Raw genomic sequence first — 9,565 nt, forward strand, 5'->3', positions numbered from 1 at the left:
CTGTAAGCCTAATACTGGCTGTAATTTTGGGAGTTGGTCTGGCAGTTGGGAGGCAGGGCTGAAAACAGGAAATGACAGCCCTTATCGCCAGGCAAGAAAGCCTGCAAATTTTGGCTTTGTGGTGCAGTTGGTTTGTCAGTCTGGAGACTCCTTGGGGAGCAAGAGCTTTCTGTGCTGGCATCTTTGGAGTAGGAGGAGTTTTTGTTTATATGAAATTTTGGCACTCGGTCTGGCAGTTGGGAGACAGGTGTGAAAACAGGAAACAATAACCCTTATCCCCAGGAAAGAAAACCTGGAAACTTGGTTTGTGGTGCAGTGTGTTTGCCAAGCTGAGACGTCCATGAATAGCGAGTGCTTTTTGTGCTGGCCTCTTTGGTGTGGGAGGAGTCTTTGTTTATATGCAATTTTGGGAATCGGTCTGGCAGTTGGGAGGCAGGTCTGAAAACAGGAAATGACAGCCATTATCCCCAGGAAAGAAAGCCTAGAAACTTGGGTTTGTGTGTGGGAAGTATTGCAGAATCATGGTTGATAGAAAGAGGACATGAGAGAGATGCTATAGCTCTGGTCCCACGGTAAGAGAAAACTATCAGAAGGTCACTGTGTTTGAGAAACCGGGAACGTGACAGAATAGAATAAAGCGGATGGGAAAGCAGAGCAAATAGCAAACAAGTATCCATAAGAAGGTTAAAGAAACAGCATTTGCGCAAATATAACTTAGGTGATTAGAAACCAATTTTAAGCTTAGCTTTTGTAATATGTATGAAGCTAATTTGTAACCTTTTTAAGCACAGAGCACGCAGCAATAAAGTTGGAAAAGTTATTGATAAATTCTGTGGTCTAAAAGTGTCTTTATCCCGTCGTCTACAACATTTGTGGTGCAGTGTGTTTGCCAAGCTGGGGCGTCCATGAATAGCAAGTGCTTTCTGTGCTGGCATCTTTGTTGTGGGAGGAATCTTTGTTTAGGAAAGAAAGGAATCTTTGCCAGAAAAGAAAGTCCGGCTTTGTGGCTTTGTGGCTTTGTGGTGCTTTTGGTTTGTCAGTCTGGAGACTCCATGGGGAGTAAGACTTTTCTCTGCCTACATCTTCGCTGTGGGAGTAATCTTCCTTCGTGTGCAAATTTGGGAGTCGATCTTGCAGTTGGGACGAAGGTGTGGAAACAGGAAATGACAGCCCTTATCACCAGGAAAGAAAGCCAGCAGTCTTCAGTTTTGTAGTAGAGTTGGTTTGTCAGCCTAGGGAATCCATGAGCAACAAGAGATTTCTGTGCTATCACCTCATCATCACAGTGACCTCATAAAGCCCAGACGTCATAATGGTGCAGGCCTCATCATCACACTGACCTCGTAAAGTCCAGACATGTCATAATGGTGCAGGCCTCCTCATGGCACTGACCTCATAAAGCCCAGACATGTCATAATGGTGCAGGCCTCATAATCACACTGACCTCATAAAACCCATACACCTGATAGCCTCGTCTATGCTCCGGCCGGGCTGCCTCCTCTCCGCCTCCTCTCCGCCTCCTCTCCCTCCTCTGTCTTCGTCTCCGTCCACTGCCCTCCTCATCCAACTCAACCCAGGTACTGTGCCGGGCACCGACGCCTCTCGGGCTCTCGTCGGGTGCGAGCTGGATGCGGAGGGCCGGCGAGAGCAGCGGCGGGGGGGTGGCGGTCGGAGCTCTGCACCGCGGAGGCGGCGGGGTTGGGCTAGGTGGGAGGGGTGAGGATTGGTCTCGAGGAGTTCAAGATTGACAGACCAGGAGTTTTTTTCGTGGCCCTCCTCTTCCCTCTCATCTCTCTTTTGCTGGCCTGGGGAGACTCCTGAATTGTCCTCCACGGCACGTGCTTTTGAGAATGGTCAAGGGGCATGAGAGGCAGAACATCCCTCCGGGCTCAGCATCAAGCATCAGCCTCTCCTGGCCTGTCCCGGGGAGTATCCCTGCTGGAAGCAGGAGTACTTGTGCTGGCGACAAAGACCACTTGGGCTTTTGTCAGGGGCTGTGGCACGAGTGCTACGGCGAGGCAGTGCATGGGAGAAGCACCATCCCCAGAGAAAGCTTGGACGTGGCATAGCATCTCCGAACTTCTTTGGACTTCCTGGCGATGCAGCCTGTGTGAGGAGAGCTCTTCTGTGTCCCTCCTCCTGCTCCTCTTGCTCAGAGGACAAGAGAAGAGCCTGTCACACCTGAAGTGGATGTGGTGGAGGCAGCACATCTGCAGCAGGTTGAGGGGCAGAGTGCCGAGGCGGAACTGGTTGAGGAGGGCAGGGGAGGGAGAAGAAAGCAGAGGAGGGAGAGGAGGCGGACCGGCCGGAGCAGAGAGACGGACGGAAGGCTAGTTGGGAGACTGAGCTCTGTGAAGAACCTGCCAGACCGGACGGCAGCCTCGAGGGACCTGCACGGCCACCTCAGCCGAGGCCACCACGGTCCCCGGGCTCCAGCCTTGCGCACCGAGCAGAACCGCGGCCAGCGCCGCCAACCCCGCTCCCCAAAGAGCCGCATCCGCCGATCCGCCGCCCGGCCTCCCGCTGCCCCCAACAGCCCCGTCCGTCTCTCTGCTCCGGCCGGTCCGCCTCCTCTCCCTCCTCTGCTTTCTTCTCCCTCCCCTGCCCTCCTCAACCAGTTCCGCCTCGGCACTCTGCCCCTCAACCTGCTGCAGATGTGCTGCCTCCACCACATCCACTTCAGGTGTGACAGGCTCTTCTCTTGTCCTCTGAGCAAGAGGAGCAGGAGGAGGGACACAGAAGAGCTCTCCTCACACAGGCTGCATCGCCAGGAAGTCCAAAGAAGTTCGGAGATGCTATGCCACGTCCAAGCTTTCTCTGGGGATGGTGCTTCTCCCATGCACTGCCTCGCCGTAGCTGCAGAAAAAACTGCAGCTCCCCGTAGTGTCAGTGGCCATTTGGAAACTCGAGAATTTGAACTGGCGTTTCCCAGGAGAGGACAAAGAAACGGGAGCCGTCGCCGTGCAGGTCCCCTTAAGGAAGGGAAGGCAAGAAAGTAGCCCAGGGCGGAGACAGCCCCCGCTCCTGCGCGCGCCAAAACGTAGCGTCCCTGACTGGCGCGCGGCGGCCACCGACCAATGAGGCGGAGGCGGGGGGGCGTGGCCGGGGCGCCGCTGTCCCCGCCGGCCGTGGGCGCGCGCGCGGCGGGAAAGGCGCCCAGGTTCGAAAGCGGCGCGCGGGGCGCGCGCGAGCCCCGGCCCGGGATGGCGGAGGCCTTGGTGAGAGAGTGCGGGGATGGCGGGGGTGTGTCTGTCTGTCGGTCTGTCCGCCTGCCTGTCGGTCTGTCTGTGCGCTGTGGGCAGCCAGAGGTGCGGCCCCCGGCGCGTTCCCGGGGGAGGGGCGGGGTCGTTCTTCCGCCCCACCCCGGGGTCTTCCGCTTCTCCCTGAGGAGCGGGAGGCCGGAGTTGGCGCACCGCGCCCTTCGGGCTCGGGTCCGGGCCCCCTGCACAGACACTTGTGCTCCGAGGGCTTGTCTCTCGGGAGCCCCTTTTCCCTCAGGCTGCCTCTGGAGAGCCGCCTTCCATGGGCGAGTGAGCGCGTACAGAGCCGGACACTTGTCCAGGCACGCCACAATCGTGCTCATCTTGAGTTTTAAAACTCTTCATGTGTAGGACAATGCGAACACACTCATAAATGAACTGTTCAAAGGTCCGTTGTCGGAGATTTTCAGTCTCTTAGTGCGAAAGGCTGCGTGCCAGTGGATTGTGCTACACTCTGCTGCAAGGGGAAGAGGTTTAAGGCCGAGTGTCAGATTGACTGTAGTGTGCACAGTTTCTGAAGAGGTGGCTTTTGGTCAGTTGTTTTCCCGTGTGACCTAGAGTTTCCTTCTGCTGCTTAAGGCTGATATTGAAAGTTTCCAGTGCAATCAATCCATATGTGGTGTTGGTTATTTTTGTGACCAGAAGTAATATCCAAAGAGGAATCATAAAGTGCAAAGTACTGTCAGTATAGCAAACTTCAGAAAAACGAGCTGACTTCCGTTGTGTTAGGACTAGATAATCTCCAAGCTGCACATACTTTTTAAATTTACACAAATGAATAAGAGGTCATAGTTGTTTTTCAGCTAAACATTTACATTTTTTTAGATGTTTTCCTATCACATCTGTGAAAAACTGCACTGTGCTTAGCACTTGAATTTTTCTAGACCTTTCTTCCCATTCGTATCCTTGATGTTCTTTGCTTGTTTCCAGGTCAGTGGCTTTATTTCATTTGTTGGTGTAGAAGGTAACACTGATAATATGTTACCGTTTGAAGTATTACTGCTCCAGTTGTGGTAGTAGATGACTGGAGTCATGTTTTCTATTTGAATGACTTTGATTATATTTGGGTTTCAAGTGTGTGAGGTGGCACTGGGACTTAACTGAGGCTGTAGTTTTACCGTGGCACAGCGATGTGTTCTCACTGCCTGTCAGTGTGGTCGTGCCTGTGGCAAACAGGTAAGAACCATCACGTGAGCAGTTAACACACAGCAGCAGATGTTTGGTTATGTCCTGGCTTGCTTTGTGGTAGATCATTCCTCTTCCTTACTTTAAAGATTAGTCATTACACTTGAGTAAATGGTAACCAAATCCTTACATCCTCTGTGATTTCTGTCACGTAAGTCTCCTGTAAGACTCTCTGACTTCAAATGCAACAGATGGTTCTTGTGGAAAGCTGAATTTCTGGCAATTGTTACAGGGGTTGTAGCTGCTGTGGCATTCTAAGGAAAACAGGGCTGCAGTAACTCCCACTCTCCCACTAGTTTACGATGGCTGGAGAATGCTTGATGTTTGCTTACTGGTTTTCCTGTCAAGTGTCATTATGCCTAGTAAGAACTTATTCTTATTTCTTCACAGAATCATTTAAAAAAAGACTACAGAGCAAGATTCTGCCATGGAGGAGGGTAATTTGCATCTGAAGTTTTATTCTTAGATTCTGGAAAACTTATGTGGATTTTTATCTGAGAGCATAATGTCAAAGCTATACGGTGTATCCTATTAATCCGATCATACGATGTTTCCCAAATTTCTTGTATTTCTTAGTGGTGGGAGGAGCAAACAGTGCTGGGGGACAAAGCCCCAAGGTTTTCCTTTGTTTCCTTTGCTGAGGCAGCAAACTATGGTGTTGCTATACCTAAGGTGCTCCTAACTAGGCTGCCTGAGTACGGAAGGAGTCGTCTGTGCAGACATTTTGCCTTTTGAGAAGTAGAGAAATGAAGCCCACACAGAGTTCCAGCGTATTTGGACCTTGCTGGTAAATGCTAGAGATGAGTTGGAGTATTTGCAGTGCTGTAGCATTCTTTAAAGGCACGTCAGAAGCCTGTGAAGTTCTTGTTGCTGGAATCCATTTTTAGACTTGCATTTCACGAGCTTACCAAATCTACCAAATCAGCTGTGTATAATGATCATTATGGGAGTAATACTCCATGTCTTTTCTAGTGTTATTTTGGTTTTGATCAACATTGTCTGGCTAGTGAATCACTCACTTCTGCCCAAAAAATGTTTATTTCAAGAGAGACTTTCTTCATCCCAAAGCTCTTTTACCTCAGGGAAGTAGTTGTGTGTTTTCTTTTTATGTAGAGAGAATTCTTCATTCTCATCATAATCTGTGGCAGTGAGGCTTTTTTCCCTGGAATTCTTATTTTGACAAGTTTCTTGGCAGATATCTATGTGTGGAAATGATAGGTAAAAGTATCTTGAAGCTGAGACTAGAGGAAATAATAATTTAAAATATTGAGAAGTAAGAACTTTGCTGCTTTATTATTGCTGGGATAAGAATATTTGATATTTTTGATTTAAAATATTTTTTTTTGTCTTCTTTCTAGAAGTAAGATTGATGTACCGCCAGGTCAAAACGTACTGAAACTTACAGAGGATTGTTTTGAAAGTAAGCTCTTATTTGGTGTTTTACTCAATTTGCTGGTAAAAGAAGAAATAATTTCTTCTTTATATTATATTTAGTGGTAAGTAAATAGAAATGAAAATTAGAGATAAAATGGGTAAAAATAAAGTTTTTTTAGGGTCTTGAAAAGCACCCCCCTCCCAGCTGCTTAAAACTGTGTCTTAGCTGTCTTATAAAGGTAATCTTTCCTGAGTAGCTGATTCCTTTCTTGTTTGGATTTATGTGACCTTAATAGCTGTAGCAACTTGTTAAAATAAATGAGACCTGGACAATTCCAAGATCCCCATACTTACAGTGTTTTCTTCATAGGTTGCAGCAGTGATCTGACAATAAACTCTCCAAATACAACCCTTTGCTCAGCTCCTGTTGTCAAAAATAGGAAGAGGACTTCAATGCAGAGCCAAAGCGTAAGTTAGTTATGGCAATGTCACAGTATAGCTTTGGGTACAGTTTCACTGGGGTCCAAATTTAGTTCTGTAGGATTTAGTTCTGTATGAGCATTGAAGAAGCTCCATATGCCACTTGTAACAGTATATAGGCTACAATTTAACCATCTGTAATAGTTGTTGATAATGGTTTTTTTCCTTAGTTTGTTGTACTCTAACAGTAAATATTCTGTAATTAGATTTGTTTAATAGCTTATTTTCCAGGTTTTTTTCTAGTGAAAGCTTTTTCAGCTTTTTGTCCAGGACACTTAAATTTTTTATGGTCTCAGGTTGGAGCACGCTGCCTTATTACTGCTGGTGGGTATGGCTGTCTTGGACTCCGTTGGAGTTGGTTTTGGCCACTTTGCTAGATATATGGACACAGTTCTTAGCTAAATGGTGAACAGTAGAGTTGAAAGGTGATGCTTGTACAAAAACTCGTTAACTCCTGATAGGTATCTGTACAATAACTTTATGTATCTTTCTTGAAGAGTGGAAACAAGTTGAAGGCCTTGTTAGTGTGCTGGGGAAATGATGCCAATAATCTAGTTTGTATATTTAATTTTAATGTTTTGATTCTATTTTTTTTAAATAGGATATTCCGTTAATGGCAGGGTTGAGAACAGGCATCCTTTATAGTGATGTTTGTTTACTTAATTTGATGTTAGAATAGCATATAATGTCAAATAATTTCTTGCAAAACCTCAGCCTGTCTTAAGAAAGGTGAATTAAATTGTTTAAAATAATTCATTCTAATGAAAAGAATAGCTTGCCTGGAGACTAGCAGGATGCCTGTTTAAAGCTGCATATAGACTTTTGCTGTACACACTGTTTTCCCTGTTATTTGAAATTTATAGTTACTTCTAGAAAGTCTTACTTGATAGAAAGTTGAAGTGTTTAGTTAAAATTGAACTGTGATTCACATCACAGTGTGATTTAAGGGAAGGAAAGTATATCGTGTTCTGTAGAAATTTGTATTCCTATCAAAATACTGTTGCTTTATCAACTATTTTACTTTGTCTCATTATTCGTTACCAACTATGACAGCCAAAGGCAGGATCAACCAACTCTGTGAAAAGAGCCTGTTATTCTCCAGAATCCTCACCTGCATCACTGCTAAAACCAGTCAGCAGCAGAGGTTGGTCCCACTAGTACTGAGCTAAGGGTTTCTCGGGGGGTTTTTTGTAAGGTTTTGAGTAGAGGAATTAAACCTGTTCTCTATATATGGCAGGACAGTCATGTGAATCACCCTTGAAGCCTGCAATACATGATTATGTAGATGTTTCTAGAAAAACAGAGTCTCCTGTGTCTGAAAGCAAAACAACTACATTAGAAGATGTTGAAGCGCTGTGCCGAAGTCTTGCCATGTTTTTGGACCCCGAGGATGATCACGGGTCTGTTGGATCACCTTTTCCTTTGGAGAAAGGGAAAAGTTCTCCAGTAGTTAAGTAAGTAGAGCTGAACATGGCTGTGGTGTTACATCCCCTGTGTGCCCTCCACCTTAGGGTAAATCAACACAGTGGTTTCCATCGTTTATAAGTTTAGATTGTGAACTCATAAAAAATAATTCCAAGCTTTTTAGAAAATTTCCATATCTGTTTTTAGGAAGGACAGAATTATTTTTTATTAAATATTCTGGTGATAAGTGCAGCACCCAAGTGTAGGAAGCCTGTCAGAATAGACTTGAACTCTTTGCAGAAAAGTTCACCAAAGTATCAGCTTCTTAAGTAGTCCAGACTTTTTCAGTGAATCCTACTGACAGTATTGACCTTAGAAGTTAACACGAATTTGTTAAAGTAGAAATGAACAGTCATCATTCTTCTCACTCTGAATAGACGAGTTTTTTATACGAAATCGAAAAACTTAAGCTGGGATCTCTGTCTCCCCACAGGAAAATTTGAAGCCCAACTGCAATATTGGCCAGTGGTCCTTACCACAGTTCTGCTTTCCTGGAGGGCTGAGCCTGTAGGGTAGATCATAGAGATGGACTGACACTGATCCCATTGATTCCCATTGATGGAGTGAGATTGGGAAGACAGTGTACCTACAGTCTAGGAAACCTGACAATTTCTGAAGCACATTAGGACAAATTAGGAATTTGCCTTACTGAGCAGCCTTTACTTTGATCAAGAGTCACCATAAGACTCTGTATTGCTTTGGACACATGCTGCTGTGCTGGGAAGTACTACAGCTACGTGGTGTTTCAGCAAATTACCAAGGGGAAACTCATTCCTAAGTGAGACACTGTCAGCAGGAGCATATGTTCTTCCTCACAATACTTTATTGTGCACTCACAAGATTTGTAGCAATATATCTGAATGCTGTTTTTCATACATAGATTATGTCTTGATGGTTGGAATACACCTACTGCAGCAAAGAACTGTGGAGGAGTTGAAAATTTGGAAGGACCTCAGACTGGGAGAGATGAGCAGGTTTTTCTTGTGCAAGGAACAGAACCTGTTGCTACATCTTCTGTGCAGAAAGAGAAGACTTTCTCTTCAGCTCTCTTAGCAGCTGTAGCAACAGGAACACTTTGACAGAGGTTTGTTTTGAGGCTTAATATGGAACATAATTTGCTATTAAAATAACTCTGGTCTGAATATCGGAACAACATCCTTTTATCTATAAACAAAGTCTGGGAGCATGTTTTGTGATAGTCGACCATTACTTAAAAATGCCACTTGAGAAAGGGTTTGAATGGTTGTTTCAAAATTTTGTGTAGAATTTAACAGTGCTCTTGGTTTTGTCTGCCAGTAAAATGGTGTGTTGAGTAATGTCTGTTGAATAGTGTTTCAGATAGACCCTGAGATGTTTTGATAGGTAGCCTAGAGGATTCAGGAAAACCTTATGTGATTTTGAAGTTTACAGTGAGCAAGCAGTCTTTTCTCAGAGCTAGTCTGGATCTGGCTGCTTACGTAGGAAATTGACTGTCCAGTGTCTGTCCAGTTGACTGTCCAGCATCAGCAAGAAGAAGCAGGCCTTGTGCTCTTTTTGGAAGCTTGAAGAGCAATGAATGAATGCGTTCTGAAGAATGTTCTGTACTGTGTTTAGGTGTTCTGGAATCTTAAAGATTGTAAGTCAATTTACCCCACCGCCCAAAATGATTTGTCATTGTCACTCCTTTCTGTAGATATTCAGCCTCAATATCACCTCCATCACCTCCTCCTATGAAAGATCAGGATATGGAAATCGAAAATGAATGTGAATTTTTAATTGATGACTCAGGTGGTGCATCATTTACTTCTTGGATTTCAATACCC

General features: G+C 45.4%; 2 long non-coding RNA genes across 2 annotated transcripts; both read left to right on the forward strand.

Moving 5' to 3' along the window:
• The first annotated feature begins 6,057 nt into the window (after window positions 1-6,057).
• Window positions 6,058-8,729, forward strand: LOC113990523. The gene is made up of 4 exons (XR_005564123.1): window positions 6,058-6,287; window positions 7,353-7,443; window positions 7,537-7,753; window positions 8,644-8,729. It is a non-coding gene; the product is annotated as an uncharacterized LOC113990523 (long non-coding RNA).
• A 22-nt stretch (window positions 8,730-8,751) lies between these two features.
• On the forward strand, window positions 8,752-9,565 carry LOC120322465. Its single transcript, XR_005564124.1, has 2 exons — window positions 8,752-8,847; window positions 9,436-9,565. It is a non-coding gene; the product is annotated as an uncharacterized LOC120322465 (long non-coding RNA).

This window comes from Pipra filicauda, unplaced genomic scaffold, assembly GCF_003945595.2.
Source record: "Pipra filicauda isolate LSUMZ 115617 unplaced genomic scaffold, ASM394559v2 scaffold1128_size42963_pilon, whole genome shotgun sequence".
Classification (NCBI taxonomy): Eukaryota; Metazoa; Chordata; class Aves; order Passeriformes; family Pipridae; genus Pipra; species Pipra filicauda.